The sequence below is a fragment of the Rhipicephalus microplus genome, chromosome 8, assembly GCF_043290135.1.
Source record: "Rhipicephalus microplus isolate Deutch F79 chromosome 8, USDA_Rmic, whole genome shotgun sequence".
NCBI classification, from domain to species: Eukaryota; Metazoa; Arthropoda; class Arachnida; order Ixodida; family Ixodidae; genus Rhipicephalus; species Rhipicephalus microplus.
Genome location: NC_134707.1, coordinates 133,980,993 through 133,996,667, shown reverse-complemented (window position 1 = coordinate 133,996,667; position 15,675 = coordinate 133,980,993). Strand labels below are relative to the sequence as shown.

The window sequence follows — 15,675 nt, the reverse complement described above, 5'->3', positions numbered from 1 at the left end:
CATATACTAGCATGTATAGTTAATAGCACATCGGAGCCATAATACCGTGTTTGCCTTCCGGAAAGAAGGCTTACATAAATGTAGGGCTGAGGGTCAATCTATCGTTAAATATTTTATGTATATAATCCGAGCGATGCTTTTGTCTGCATAGTTAAGTAAAAGTAATGTCTTTAAGTCTTCAGCCAGCATTGCGACGGGGTATCAAAGATTTGTACTTAGAATAAATAAAACAGACTAATTTTGTTTTATTCTCTCAAGTTGGTTGATACTGACTATAGTATACGGATCCTATGGGTCACTGCCACATTGTACTTTTGGGCGGATGTCATTTAGAAAGGTGAATAATTTCACGTTGAAGAGGAAGTTTGTGTCACTCATAAGGTACTTTGCGGAATGCTTCAGAGCATGTGTTTTATTATTATTATTTATTTCCAATACTGCTAACCCCAATGATAGGGGCTCTAGCAGGGTGGTACAAAACATATAACAAGGTTTCTTAACAAATACAACAAATTCAGACAATACAAAATTCAACTGAAAATGCAGACAAGCCTTTCATAATACAAAATACATCAGGGCTACAATTGAAGGATAGCCTGAAATGTATCACAGTCAACTACCGTTACTACATTTTTATCGAGTTCATTCCATTCTGTTACAGTTCGGCGAAAAAAAGAATATTTAAAAACATTGTTCTTGCATTTAAATGGCACTAATTAGTATGGATGTCGTAGCCTTGTAGAATAACCGCTGGAAAAAGAAATGTAGTCACACGTTCGGCTCTGTAACTTACCCTTGACAATTTTAAACACGAACTTTAGGCGAGCGATTTTATTTCTAACTGTAATGCTTTTTGAGTCTGCTTGGCGAGGTAACTGAGTAATAGATGATGGACCGTAACTGTTAAAAATAAATCGTACAGCCTTACTCTGAATTCTATCCAACTTACGTGTGTTCGTCTGTGTAAACGAGTCCCAAATAATATTTGCATATTCTAAAATTGGCAAGAATAATGCTTTGAAAGTGGCGAGCTAACAGATGGTAGATGCCCTCTTGAGAGACCTCCTTAAAAAATGAAGTTTAGACAATGCCTTATTAGAAGTAGCTGTGATATGACTATCCCAGTGAATGCTATCAGTTATAATAAGACCTAGGTATTTGAACTCAATGACACGATTTAATGATTTACGATCAACTGTATATGTATATAAGAGAGGATTTTTCTTGTTACTTATGGTCATTACAGCGCATTTGTCGTAATTTACAGCCATCTGCCACGTCCTGCACCTACGCATCACTTTATCTAATTCAAAATTCAGGGCATTTTGATCCGAAGTTGAATTTATCTCACTATACAAAACACAATCGTCTGCATATAGTCTTATTTTAACGCCACAGTCATCCACCATGTCATTTATAAAAAGAGGTAACAATAACAGTCCTAAAACTGATCCCTGAAGGACACCCGAATCTACAGGCAGCTTTTGTGAGAAATGTTCATTAAAAACAACATACTGTTTACGAGATCCCAGGTATGTTTGCATCCATTGACAAAGCTGTAGGTTTTTTAATACTGCCCAAAGTTCCATAAGTAGTCTGGAATGAGAGATTTTGTCGAAGGCCTTCGCGAAGTCTAAAAAAACAGCATCTATCTGTGACTGGTTATTCATAGCTAGTGCGAAGTCATGGACAATTTCAACCAATTGTGTTACTGTGGAAAACCCACGCCTAAAACCATGCTGAGCTGGTGAAAGTACTGAGTGCGACTCCAAAAAGCAGGAAATGTGTTTATGTATTATGTGTTCCAATAACTTGCAGCATGTGCAAGTCAAAGCTATTGGGCGATAATTACAAAGCAACTGTTTATCTCCATGTTTGAATAAAGGCTTAATTTTAGAGAATTTCCAATCCTCAGGCAGGACACCTCTGGATAACAATTCATTAAAATTAATTGTCAAAAATTTTGACGACCATTCAGCATATCTCTTTAAAATGGCATTTGGTAAGTCATATGGGCCACAAGATTTTCTTAAATTCAAATTCAGTAATAATTCAAATACGCCAGCTTCTGTGACTTCCAGATTTTCAATGGGAGGCGGGTCTTTAAACTTGCTAAAAGTGGGGGTGGTTTTGTCATCACAAGTAAAAACAGATGCGAAGTGTTCGTTAAATGCATTGGCTATTTCTGTTTCATCTGATGTGCAAACGTTATTTATAACAAACGTGTCTCTATTGGAAGAGTTTGACCTTATAAAATGCCAAAAATGAGACGTTGATTCCTCCATCATGTGAGTTAACTTTACATCGTAAAAACTGCGTTGTTCGATCTTCATCTTATCTTTTAGTTGTCGAGACAGATCACGGATCAGAGAACGTGTTGTGATACTCGTGTGCTTTTTTAGTGATTTCCGAAGATGTATATTTTTTTTCTCTTAATGTGAATTATATCTCGTGTAATCCAGGGTTTCGACATATGTACCTTCTTTTTCTTGAAAGGAATAAAAGGCTGTATGCACGCATGCGCAGTGTTCTTATACTTTAATCACAGAGCGTTAACATCACTCAAACCCAGATTAACACTTTCGCAAAGTTCATCGTAGGCTATCTCCAGTCTGTCTATGATGGATGCATCGTCGGAAAAATGAAATACTGGCACACGTGTGTAATTAACATCATTTTTGTACTTCAGCGAGTGAAGCTCAATCAAGACTGCCATGTGATCTGAAATACCTGTAACCACTTCGCAGTCAATTTTTCCGGAAATATTACCATTCACAAAGACAAGATCAAGAATAGATTTACCGTTATCTTGCACACGAGTGCAATCACTAACTAGTTGCGTTAAATCAAAACGGAAGACAATGTCAATAAGCGCTTCATTGTAATGGGATCAGAACTTCCTGCGCTAAACGAAGACCAGTTGATGCCTGGAAGGTTGAAGTCTCCACATAAAATAAGCTTGGTAGTTTGATTTGTTTTAGACGAAATATATAGCTGTAATAGTTCTAAAACTTCAGGGATTGAGGCAGGGGGCCTATACACAACTCCAATAACAAGGCTTTCTGATCTATCAATAAGCGTACAAAATAAAGCCTCAACGCCAGGCGCATCAGGCATGCGTGCTATCCTGTAAATATTTTTAACCAGCAACGCAACTCCGCCCCCTCTGGAAACACGATCCCTTCTGTACACGTTGAACCCCGAAGGCGCGATTTCGCTGTCATAGACACCGTCATGAAGCCATGTTTCTGTGAGTGCGACTACGTCGGGATCATGAAGTGCTATAAGGTGTTCAAGATCGAGCTCTTCGTTAAGAATGCTACGGCAATTCACATTTAACAGTTTCAATGAACGCGGGCTTTCCTGTCACTTCGGCACGTACCTGGGAAGGGCAACCATATCATTCTTGGCCTCGTCCCAAACGAACAGCTTTCCATTCACAGACACCTTATCGAAGAGTAGTTTAACACGTTCATTTCGTTCCCTGTTTACAACTGTGCTGTCCCATAGATTCTTCCTGGCCTGACGCACCTTTTGTGAAAAGTCCTCAGTTACACAAAAGCCCGAGTTATTAAGTTTCACACAGTTCCTCAAAATTTCCAGTTTTTCGTGATAATCTATTAATTTGACAATTACAGGTCATGTTTTATTAGGTCGCTTTGAGCCAAGCCGATGGCATCCTTCGATTCCGGTTACTGGTAAGTCTAACTTGCCCTTAAAGAAGTCATCAGTTATGCGTGAAGTAAGCGATGGCAGTGTTTCATCTTGAGGTTCAGAGACACCATGAATGATTATGTTGTTCCTCCGACTTCGATTTTCAAGGTCATCTACTTTTTCTGCTATGGAAGTAATGGCGCTTTTCATCGTGCTTACGTGCAACTCAACAGCAGCAACCTTGGTTTGGCATACTGATAGATTTTCTAAACCGCATTCCAATGATTCTAGTCGATCTTTAAATAGAGCTAACGTGTTTGTTATGTCTTTCTGCGAACTGTCAAATTTTGTCCATTCGCTTCATCAACTCTTTTTGGCCCGCGAGTACCTCTAGAAGTAGGCTGCGATCACTTAAGTTTTCTGATGATGATTCTTTGCCACGCACAGACTCACGAGATCCCTTGGGTCCAGGATTCGACTCAACGTCACCACAGAGGGATAATAAATCCAGTAAGTGCAGGCAAATCTCAACAATACGCTCTAGACATTGTGGGCAAGGTAGCAGCACGAGAAAAAAACAATAATACTTTTAAATGATTTATCTCCAGGTAAATAACTAACCTGTAAAAGAAACAGAAAATGTTTGTAGCGCACAGTTGCAGACGCGCTGCCACCTTGCCCACTGGAGCTGCAGGACCAAGCCGGCAAATTTATAAGGTTCTCCGTCGATGACGCTCCCCGGAAGGTGACGTGGAAGTCAGCCGGTAGGATGGGCGGTTCCAGTGAAGGTGGCTCCGTAAAACAGCAGGAATTTTCGTTCATCTTTACGGCGCTGTCCATGCGATGATTACCATGGCTGAGGTCAAACATTGAGCAGATATGGCCCTCCGTTGACGCATGCGTGATCCAACCAAGGGTCAGGATCTGTATAAAAACCAGAAAAGGCTTGTAGCGCATAGTTGCGGACGCGCTGCCACCTTGCCCACTGGAGCTGCAGGACCAAGCCGGCGAATTTATAAGGTTCTCCGTCGATGACGCTTCCCGGAAGGTGACATGGAAGTCAGCAATTAGGATGGGCGTTTCCAGTGAAGGTGGCTCCGTAAAACAGCAGGAATTTTCGTTCATCTTTACGGCGCTGTCAATGCGATGATTACCATGGCTGAGGTCAAAAAATGAGCAGATATGGTGCTCTGTTGACGCATGCGTGATCCAACCAAGGGTCAGGATCTGTATAAGAAACAGAAAAGGCTTGTAGCGCATAATTGCAGACGCGCTGCCACCTTGCCCACTCCAATGTGAATGTGAATGTTCCAATAGTTTGTAACTGAATGTTAAGCCGTGGTATTTATAATTTTTAATAGTTTTTAATTGAAAAGATTTCATTTTTTACATGTAATCGAAGGAGATATCTTCATGCAATACGTGAAAAAAGTCAGTTTTGCCGTTAATTACATCTATATCTCTCCCCCATCCCAGTTATGTTATTCAAGCTCAAATATTGTACTCTCTAATTTTACCCAGACTTAATTGTATGGAACAGAACACAGTAGTTTGTGAATGGCGTTATTTATACTTCATGTAGAACGACAGTGTTGGTGTCACTAATATATAAAAAAAAGGAACAGATCCAAGACACCACTCTGGGGAAACACCTGAAGTGATAGGTAGATAGTCCAAGATGTGACCTGCAGTGGTAACACGCTGTGTATGCTTATTCAGCCTGTGATCCCAGAGATCGGGATGTTTAGGTGGTTCACGTTTATTAGCATTATCAATAACTTTTTGTGAAGATGTCATAGGTGAAAAAAACCAAGTCGCTTTCAAGCATTCGGGGTAGTTTTAGCTTAACTATTAGAAATGAAGGTTGCTGACATTGCTATGCAGCATGATATACGACACTGAATTCATTTATAATAAAGAAACGATGATAAAGCATGGGCATCAGCAAACATGACTTCATTTTATGTAGGAATGCCAAAGACGTCCATTTTTGGACTATTGATACAGGGTGTTTCACCCTGTATCATGGTATCATTATTTGTATCATTAACTATCACTAATTGTATCATTATTGCTTGGTGCTCAAAAGCACCAAGCAATAAAAAATTTAACACAGGCGCTACTCGTTTAGAACTAGTGTAATATTGTTATCAGCCATATAGAGCACGTTACAATGCCTTTCTTTTTCTAAATTGCCGAGCTCGGTAATCCACAAAATTTTTTGCATCAGCTTTTTAATTAGTGATATTAGAGAAAAATTTTCTTTACAAATCTTCTAGCTGGTACCCAGAATGAATGAAGTTTTCAATATGTCATAAGATAACTGTGCTGCATATTTTTATGGCGTTTGTCAAAATTTCGCGAAATAAAAAAAAAGATACCACGTACTTGCCACCTACGGCGTGCCGTTGTATATGGCCTCAAACGTGAGCTCAAGGAATTGTCAAAGACTGCCCACACACGAAAGTCGTTTTAACAGGCAATCGCTGACTAGGATGGACATTGGGTGATGGTACAACGGTATTACTAAAAACAAAAAAAAACAAAAAGTGGTCTTTACGTGCGATTGCGACACGACGCCGGAGGTAGCTTTTGGCGCATCATTGGCGTTCTTTTGGGTGGGGGGGTGTAATTAAAAACACGACGAATGAAGTGAGGGCGATATTTTGATGAAGGAAGAAAATAAAAAGCTTGACGGTAATATGCGGTGCGAGGTTATTTTTTCGGCACGCTTCGACAAGGGACAATCAGGCTCTGCAACCATGGCTATTACTTATGAAGAATGTGGGGCTATAAGTCTTACCCTCGGCCGAGCAAGCAAAAGCAGAAGAGAAGTGGCAGGAATATTTTGCAGCCGGCACCTTAGCATTCGCGTAAACCGTTCGACATTAGTGCGAAAATATGAGATTCTCAAGGTGACCATCACGTTCAGAAAGCCGGTTAGCACAGAAAAGATGTCAATAGGTCTCTGACGACAGACACTCTTGCTTTTATGGCAGCCCATCCCCGATGCAAGCGTGCGTTACGTGAGTGCGGAAACTGGCATTTTGAGCAGTAGTGTTTGGCGTATACTTAATAACGAAGCACTTCACCCTTATCATGTTCGCCTGCATCAGCAGCTGAAAGACATCTAACGCGTATTGAGTTCTGCAGCTGCATATTGATACTTGCAGAAGATAACTCCAGCTTCCTGAATAACATAACGAATCCCACTTTTCACGCATTGCCCAAGTCATCGATCACAACGGCGATTACTGGAGCACCACAGTTTCCCAATCGCTGTTTCAGTCATGACAAAAGGTGCAGTGGTATTTCACTGTTTGGTGTGCCATTTACGAAAGCGAAATTACTGGTACGGTACTTTAAATGTGCAGCATTCGTTAGTCGCACGATGTCGCGGATCCAGCATCGGCAACGCCGTGAACTCCCCCACTGCGCATGCTCGCGTCTTCCGTCTCCTATGCACGCTTGCGCCTCGTGTCAACTACCCCTCTTTCGCCTCACAAGGCCGGCGCAGGCAGCGTCTGCTTGTAAAAAACTGACTGCTCGCACTTCACAACTGTTCACTGGCCACCCCGTACATGTAGGCACTGCATCACGCGTTCGGATTCAGTCAAGGCCGTAGACGCAATGAAAAAAAGAGTACATCTAACGAGTAGTGGGGCACAATCCAACATCAGCGTTCCACCGCTCCTTCACGGCAACGCTTCTTCTTCATTCAATAAATAGGAATAACAAAGACGAAATAACAATCGAGCGTTCCTTAACCATTCAAGCGATACCCTCACTTCACGCGATACCCTCGCATTCGCGATACCCTCACCATTCTGTGACGCATTTACTCGAGTTCCCCCCGTGAGAAGATGCGGGCGGCTTTTTTGACGTGACCCTCACCAGAGAACGCAACGTCAGAGAAATAACAAACGGTCCCCTGATTGCCTTCACTGCAGCCTTCCTTAGGGCACCTTTGGAATATCTGGTGTTAGCAAGACCACAGAGCTGTGGTTGTGGGTGAACTCGAACTTGGCTAGAACGAGAATTTTTTGAGAGAGGGATCAGCCGTCTTTGACTTGTAGACTTGCCCACTAGGCCTGCAGACTTTAATCCATTATAATTTTTCTGTATGGTATTGCTATAAAGACCGTGCATACACTGAAGCGACGACAACGCTGGAAAGAAAGACTGAAATCTGAAATAGCGCTTGTGGGTCACTGAATTAATCCAGGAAGGTGGTTAAACACGACAGAAAGTGGGCTGATTCGCTGTAGGTTGTGCATAGGTGCTGATAGAGGGATGTTTGAGCATCGTTATGAAGTCTAGTTAAAGGCTAAGGCTCAATGAAGGCACTTTGGACTCCACAAACTCCAACAGGCTAATCTCCTTCTTTGCGTTCACATTATTTAAGAGTTAGCTATAAATGAAAGCTTTTGTAATCATTCTGTTCTACGTATTGCGCTGATGATATCCATCAGCTGAGTAGATACAAACATAATATTCTAAATGAAGACAAAGTTCACGCAATGAGCTTTTGTAACCACAGCAAATCGTGCCGAATTGCTTGCAGGTACCTAGAAGAGCACTCCCACGTAAGACGATAAAAAAGGTGCCTTTAAAAAGAGTTCCCCTGGAATCACTTTCTTCATGCTTGTTATATCAATCTGTCATAACTATGTCACCGCTATTCTTCCGTCAAAAGAAAAAATATGGCGGCTTTGCGTCGAATGCTGCTTTAGGTCTCGTATCGCATCCGCGTTTGGCGGCTGCTTTTTCGTCGAAGATTTTTTTTTCTTTTCTGTTGACGCTGGTATCCTAACATCACTTAACGTCTGCTAGTCACTGATAGTCTGTTCAAGTGATCTTTGTGCGTTAGCACAAGTGGATAACTTTTTGAACTTACATTTGAGGGCTCTAAAAACGCCGGGCGATAGACGGAAGTCACGTGAATCATGACGTTTTTTTTTAAATTCGCGCATTTTTAATAAAGGCTGAAAAAAACTTAATCCGTGCACTTTACTTAACGTAGATGAAAATTTAGTTATCTTTGGATAAACGCTACGACTTTTGTTTTGAAAATGTTTTTCTAGAGCCATAATTTAAGGAGTTTGTTGAGCGATTTCGGTTAATTGCTGAGCTCGGCAGATGAAAAAAAAAATATTTTCACGGGCTCTGTTGATATGGCTCAGAACAATACTGCGTTAATTGGAGATGCGTAGCACTTCTGTACAACGTTTCATTACTTTGCACTTTTTATCTAAAACAGGTGATATTTCTAAACTCCATGATTAACAGTTAAAGTGGTAGGTTAGGCTAGTACGTATTGTGGTTGGTATCGCGAAAAAAAGTTCTAGCAGAAAAAAAGATTCAGGGATGAGATTAAAAAACATCGGATCACAAGTTAGCGCCGTGTTTCTTATTCACATCTCTACCTCATATTTCTCGAATTCGGTGTCACATTAAGTATTGTTATTTTATTTTCGTTTTGTGAACTTTTTCAAAGGACGAGCTCCCAAGACTTCTTTTTTCAATCTAGTTTTTCCACTGCTTAGACACATTCTCTTGAGTGACGAATCCTTCATCGTGACTTGCTGAAGTGTGATCTCAATTTTTTCTAGCGTGAAACGTATTTCTGAACACGGATCAGGTTCAATTGCTTAGTTATCAATGAATCAGTTCAGGGGTTCTCAAGGCTCGGACCTGGGACTCAATTCGTTTTTACTATATGAGAATGATATTGCAAGTCATGCGAATGACATTATTTGACAATGAATGTGTGCTCCCCATCTCTCTAAAACGTGCAAGTGATCAAATCCTGCTTGGTGGGTCTCTTGAGTATAATATTTTATTGATGCTACGAGCGAGATATGAAGATCAACTTTGATAGTTCCACTCGCACATTATCAAATGAAATATATCTCTTAAAAATTAATAGCATGCAGCGCCTATGGCAAGGAGAACAAACAGACAGACATGTTACATACCACGGTGTGGACATTTCAGAGACGCCCTCTACTGAAAATAACACAGCGCAGCGAAAACATGGGTTTTGAAAAATAAGCTGTCAGCCGTCAGCTCAAGCGTAATATTTAAGCTTGCAAGACGATCGTATGCCTAGGTCTGGAATAGATAAATATAATTCTAGAACCCCACTAACAAGACAAAATCAATCAAATGGACCATGTTTCAAATAGCCAGGAAGGTTTACCTACTGCTATCATAGACAAACCGAATATTGCAGCACACCTGTTAACAAGGGGACACGAAATATCAGCAGAAAAACTGGCTTCTTCTCATTTCTTCGTCAGCTGTGAAGTGGTACATATATTTTAGGCTTCTCGTTATATACATGCCCACACTTGCGAGGAATTCTCGTCACATCAATCACTGTAGTATCTTTTTTCGTATTACTTGGGAGTATATGTGTATTAATAATTATTTGTGTTAGATGAATTGCTGAAAAGAATGGTCTTGGTGCAAAACTTTTCAGTGGCATGTAAAGCTTTTCTTCTTTGGAAAGAAAGTGGAGCTGTATTTCTGTTGGTTATTAATATTGCTTCAGTGTGAATTTCTCCTCTTATAAAGTATTCTCTTTCACAGTGCCAGATTTCACTCCATTGTTTGTTCCTATCCTTCCTGTAATAATTCGTATTTCCTTACAGTATTGTAACAAAAAACTGTCATATAAAACATGGTCACGCATGAAAAACGTCATAAAATTGCTGATTTTGTTTCGCTCACGGGTTTACTGTTTCCGTTTCACGTGGGTGGTGAAACTAAGCACGTCCTGTATTGTTCGACCATACTCAACATTTTGTTACGGCCACGAAACTTTCAACATTTGCTTTGAAGCACCCAGACTTGCTATACATACCAGGTAACTGGTATGTATAGTAGGTAGGGAACTGGAATGCGTAAAAGTTCACCTTACCACCAACTATATGAAATATTTGACAGATGTTTGGCTGCACCAACTTAATCTTGAATCCTCATATGATTCTCAGATATAGCCAAAATATTAGTAAAAGCAGAATATTGATATATTCTGACTAGTCAACGCATGCTGATGCTTCGAGCATGCTCATGAATAAAAAGAGGCAACGGGAGTTATTTATGTCTAGGCTAAAACTTACTAAGCCCGGCATAATAAGACTATCTTTATACCACCATATTATTATCCTCATCAACATTTCGAATGCAAATAACTAGCCCGCCATTAGCGTCGTTGTCCACAAATACTCCGTTTCTCTTGCGCCATTTATCGTTGGAGAGATGGCCCGGGTGAAAGCTGTTATGAGATCAGAACGAGACAGGTCTGTACGCAACTACTTCTTTTTGGGAGGGAGAACAGCACCATTCTCTTCAGGATCGGTGAAACTGTAACAGTCACTCGTAATGTTCACGATGCAAAGCCAGAAGGAAGAATGTTTTTTTCTGTACACGTTTCCCCGCATTCAATGGGCGCACGCACGCAGCAGACTATTCAAAACAGGAAGAATGAGTGACCGTATATACGCCGCAAAAATGTACCACTCACCTGTCATGTTACTATGACGCGTCTTGCACTGTTTTCGCTTCGACGCGCCTATAGGAGGCGCCTTAAATCGTCATGACGGAAAGACGCCAAGACACCGTAAGGGAAAGTTCATTTTTAAAGATGATAGTCCTTCTTGGGGACCTTCGACGCAAAAACTTTGGTCTGTCTGTCTGTCTGTCTGTCTCTCTGTCTGTCTGTCTGTCTGTCTGTCTGTCTGTACATTTGTCTGTTGCCCACTATTACCGGCATCGGGTACTTGAAGCGGCCGACCCCATCCGCAGCGACCACCAATGTTGCTCATGGTTGAGCGTTTATGCTTGTGCAATTGTCAATTAAAAAGCATTTATTGCGCATGCCTGGGGCACCATAACAACACGCATATATTTTGCATATGCATCTCTTACTAGAAAACGCATACATAGGTAATTTTCAGGACCGTAGCGCTTATCACGCTGCGCTTATCATGCAACGCTTGCACGGAACGGGGAGTGTTTCCAACGCTTTGCTAAGACCAACCCATCGCCTTGCGTTCTACACCTTATCGCCTCTGACACAGGCGCGCACGGCCACGTGCTTTCTTTTATGGACGAAGCTCCTTAGGGCGTGGGCTGTGCGTCCCCTGTAGCCTGTATGCAGCCACCTCTAGTTTAGTTCTTGCAGTGTTCACTAGATGGCGGTACCGTCTCTCTGGAGTTCTGTTCGGGCTGTCAAGGTGGATGAACGTGTTTTTTGAGCGCTCCGGAGCGACTGCGCAGATAAGTGTTTTTGCATGTTTTGAGCTTGTCTTTATAATTATAAGGCAGCGGTTGAAATCTTCGTAACACTTATTTTATGGTACGGCTTTTCGGGGGCCAGTCACCAGGTATTTATTAGTTAGTGCGGGTGGGTGTGTTTGAATTTTTTGTTGGTTTTTTTTGCCACCCCATGGGGGAGGTGCGCGTACATTGAACACGCAAAGTTTTGCAGTAGAGCTTAGATTCTTTTTTTCTCGTAGCACAGGAATCGAGTTTAGTAATTATCGAGTATAGGGACAATTGGTGTCAAAAAGACATGGTTAAAAAGACTGTAAAGTGTTCAGGATGTGGAGTGGGTTTGAAAGTGGACCCAAGCGTAGAAGCGGATGGAGAAGAGGCTGACGCGAAGTGTAGGCAATGTGAGGTCGAGGAAAAAATGGAGAAAATGATGGTTGCCCAGAGTGAACTGCTGATGAAAATCGCCAAGCTCGAGACTGAGTTGGCGACAGAGCAAGAGAAAACGAGGGCAATGGGAGAAAGACTGAAGTCTGCCGAGGAAGCGCTAGCGAAGCTGAACAAAGAAGCGACCTACCGAGAGAACAGTAGGGAACCGGCAACCAGAACAGTGGAGAAGGAAAAGCAAGCAAGTTTGGAAAAAACAGGTTTAGCTGGTTCAACTGTCGCAAGACCCAGCTTCAGCGAGGTAGTGGTGGGGCAGGGAGGGAACAAAGCAGCCGGCGTCACAGGTGCAAGTAGCCCCCAGATGCAGAACGCTCCAGCTGAAAAGTCGCAGCATGTGATATTCGCCGGGGACTCAAATTTAAATCGATGCACAGAAGCCATCAAAGAGAGGGTAAGAGGTGACAAGAGGGTGGCAGTAGGGGCGTTCCCAGGACGCAAGCTGGAAGCAGTCATGAGGCAAGCGAGCGCAAAGCTCAAAACGACAGCTGATAGACGAAACCTAGTGATAATTTCAGGCGGTTTAAACGATGTCCTAAATGGAGATGCAGCAGGACTAGCAGCCACACTGGCGAAAGGCCTCCATGACATGCGCGCCACTTCTACTAAGGTACAGGTAGTGATATGCACGATACCGGAGGTACCGGTGCGTGACAGCAACCTGCAAAGAGCGGTGGTCAACGCAAACCAAGAGATATGGTGGATGAGTCGAGAGAAAGGCTTTGAGGTGGTGGAAGTAAACAGAGAGGTGCATAGGTGGGGGGGTTTTCAGCGAGTCAGAATTCACTTCGATGGGCGGCTAGGTCATGAGGTGGGTTGGCGACTTGCAGGACGCGCAGTAGCTTTTTTGGGGGGCAAGCGAGCCCTTCGGGGTGCAGGATAGCTAGTAACGAGGAAAACAACCAGGGAGACTCTTCGACAGGTGGTATGGACAGATACGATTCCAAAGTGGCACCAATATCTAAGATAGGTAGAGTCCGGGGCATAAATAGACGTAGCCACGAGCGCCGAGCGAATTCAGACATAGGGTATATTAACATGCAGGTTGGTAGAAACAGGCTGAAGTGGGAAGAGATAGAAGAACAGCTAAGGGAAGAGAGGCCGATGGTATACGGTTTTGTAGAAACACATCCCAGGGACATGGAACAACCTCCGAACAATCCGGACTACGCGTGGGAATATTGTAATAGAACAGAAGGCAGCAGAAAGGGGGGTGGTATTGGGGCATTCATTCATAAAAGTACAGACTGGCAAAGGGTCAAGCAGGAGTGCAAGGAAGATTTATGGCTAAAAGGGAAAGCGGCAGGTCAAATGACACTCCTTGGTTTCGTGTACTTGTGGACGGGAGCAAAGGCCAGAGAGGAAAACCAGACAATGGTAGGGTGTATATCAAAGGACATTCAGTAGTTAGGAAGAGAGTGCGAGATAATTATACTAGGAGACATGAATGCGCACATAGAAGATATAGATGGGTATACCAACCAACAGGCAAAATGATCATGGATATGTGTGAAAGGCTTGATTTGATCATTTGCAACAGTACCGAGAAGTGTGAAGGGCAAATAACATGGGAGGTAGGAAGGCTTCAGTCGACGATAGATTATACACTGATGTCACATAGGATGTACGATAAGCTCAGGGGAATGCACATAGATGAAGGTGGCTCCAGAAGTCTGGGTAGCGATCACAAACGTATCAGGCTAAGTTTTGGAAGAGGAGTGAAAGTGGGAAGGAGACAAGATGAGCAACTACAGGAAAATTTTTATCCAGAAAGGCAAAGTGAAATAGCCACTAAACAAATTGAGAAAGTAATCACGGAGGATAATAAGACAGTGTGGACATACACGAATCTAATTAGACTCTTTGAGCTAGAGCTTGCTAAGACGCGTGACAAGTCACCCCGGAAAAGAAGACACAAACCGAAAAGTTGGTGGGATGAGGAAGTTAAGAGAGCCATAGCAAAACGTCAGGAAGCCTCTAGGGAACACAGACATGCTAAGCAGCGGGGTGAACCGACAGATGTTGTTGAAAGAAAATGGGCAACCTTTCTAAGCTGTAGAAGGGATGCATTCCTTCTGATCAATGAAAAGATTAGAAGGAAGGGAGCTGAGTGGCTGGCAGAAGTACATAAATAAGATAGAAAGGCAGCTGCGAAATTTTGGAACCATCTAAACTCCCTAAGAAATGAGACGAGCCTAGAGCAGAGATTTATAACTACAGCCCAAGGTGCTAGGCTAGAAGGGGACGAAGCTATTGAATATATAAGAACAAAAGTGACAGAAAAATTTCAACAAAGAAGTACTTTATGCACCACAATAGACGAGGACCAATCAAGTGGGGCAATGGCTCCATTTTCACAACAAGAGTGGGAAAGGGCTGAGAAAAGGGTTCCTAGTAGTACATCAACAGGCCCAGATGGCATTCCAATTAGGCTGATAAAGACATTAGGTCCGAAGTCTAAGCAGGCTTTGAGAGAGGCAGTGAGCACAATACTAATCGATGGTGAAGTTCCCAATGGATGGAAACTTAGCAGGATGAGCATGATCTATAAAGGAAAGGGGAACAAAGCTGACATAAACAACTACCGTCCTATAACAGTGACATCAGTGGTCTACAGGCTGGCGATGCAGATTATAAAGGAAAGACTGCAGGCGTGGATAGAGGATGAAGGGGTGCTGGGGGAACTGCAGAATGGGTTTCGGAAACACAGGAGCTTGGAAGACAATCTGTTCTCACTGACGCAGTGCATCGAAATAGCAGAAAAGGAACACAGGCCCCTGTGGCTAGCATTTTTGGATATCAAGAGAGCGTACGATAGCGTGGTTCAAGAGGAAGTGTGGGGAATACTAGACACACTAGGCGTGGAACATGTAGTCACTAATCTTTTAAAGGGTATCTATAAAGGTAACAAGGTAGTTATAAAGTGGGAAAAACAGGTATCCAAGCCTGCAGAGGTAAAACGGGGGCTTAGGCAGGGGTGCCCCCTGGTCACCCTTATTATTCATGATGTACCTACAAGGATTAGAGGCAAAATTAGAGGGAAGTGGACTGGGCTTCAACCTCTCTATAGTCAAACAAGGAAAACTTATTGATCAGACACTACCAGCATTAATGTACGCAGATGATATTGTGCTAATGGCCAACAACAAGGAAGATTTGCAGAGATTGATGGACATCTGCGGTAATGAAGGAGATAGGTTAGATTTTAGATTCAGTAAGGAAAAATCAGCAGTCATGACTTTCAATGACAACGAAGGTAGTCAGCTTAGAATACAGGAGGTCACGCTAGAGATAACA

General features: G+C 42.5%; 1 protein-coding gene across 1 annotated transcript in view; it reads right to left on the bottom strand.

Moving 5' to 3' along the window:
• The window catches only part of nau (myogenic-determination protein nautilus), a 226,640-nt gene that overhangs the window by 106,730 nt on the left and 104,235 nt on the right, over nt 1-15,675 (bottom strand). The window lies entirely within an intron of this gene.